Source organism: Penaeus monodon, chromosome 25, assembly GCF_015228065.2.
Source record: "Penaeus monodon isolate SGIC_2016 chromosome 25, NSTDA_Pmon_1, whole genome shotgun sequence".
NCBI classification, from domain to species: Eukaryota; Metazoa; Arthropoda; class Malacostraca; order Decapoda; family Penaeidae; genus Penaeus; species Penaeus monodon.
The window spans coordinates 38,277,981-38,278,349 of record NC_051410.1 but is presented as its reverse complement, the minus strand read 5'-3'; the positions used below and the strand labels follow the sequence as shown (position 1 = coordinate 38,278,349).

At 37.7% G+C, this 369-nt stretch overlaps 1 protein-coding gene across 1 annotated transcript in view; it reads left to right on the top strand.

The window, feature by feature from the left end:
* The window catches only part of LOC119589226, a gene marked incomplete at its 5' end in the record, with an annotated part of 73,080 nt that overhangs the window by 46,079 nt on the left and 26,632 nt on the right, over positions 1-369 (top strand).

Here is a 369-nt window from a genome sequence, read left to right as displayed (position 1 = left end):
GACATCACTTTTAAGTTACATAGAGTGATGTAATCATTTGGTTTGGGAGGGACGTAACTTTAGACGCAGAATTCTCTCAACAGGCATCACTCCCTGTCAACATTCAGATAAAAAAAAATCCAAAGAAAATAATATACAAAGCCAGCTTACATACCCATGACCAAACCTAGATATATATTTTTCATGCATGTATCTCTTCCTCATGTATATTTGCTATGAAGTCGATACAGTGTATTCATAGATCCAGCATATACTTGTTTCTTTGTGTGCGCGTGTTTATGATGATATGTGTTGACTGAACACTCATATCAATTGCTAGAGGCTGGAGTTACAATCACGTAAGTGGGGACCCAAGGGGATTAGGGAACT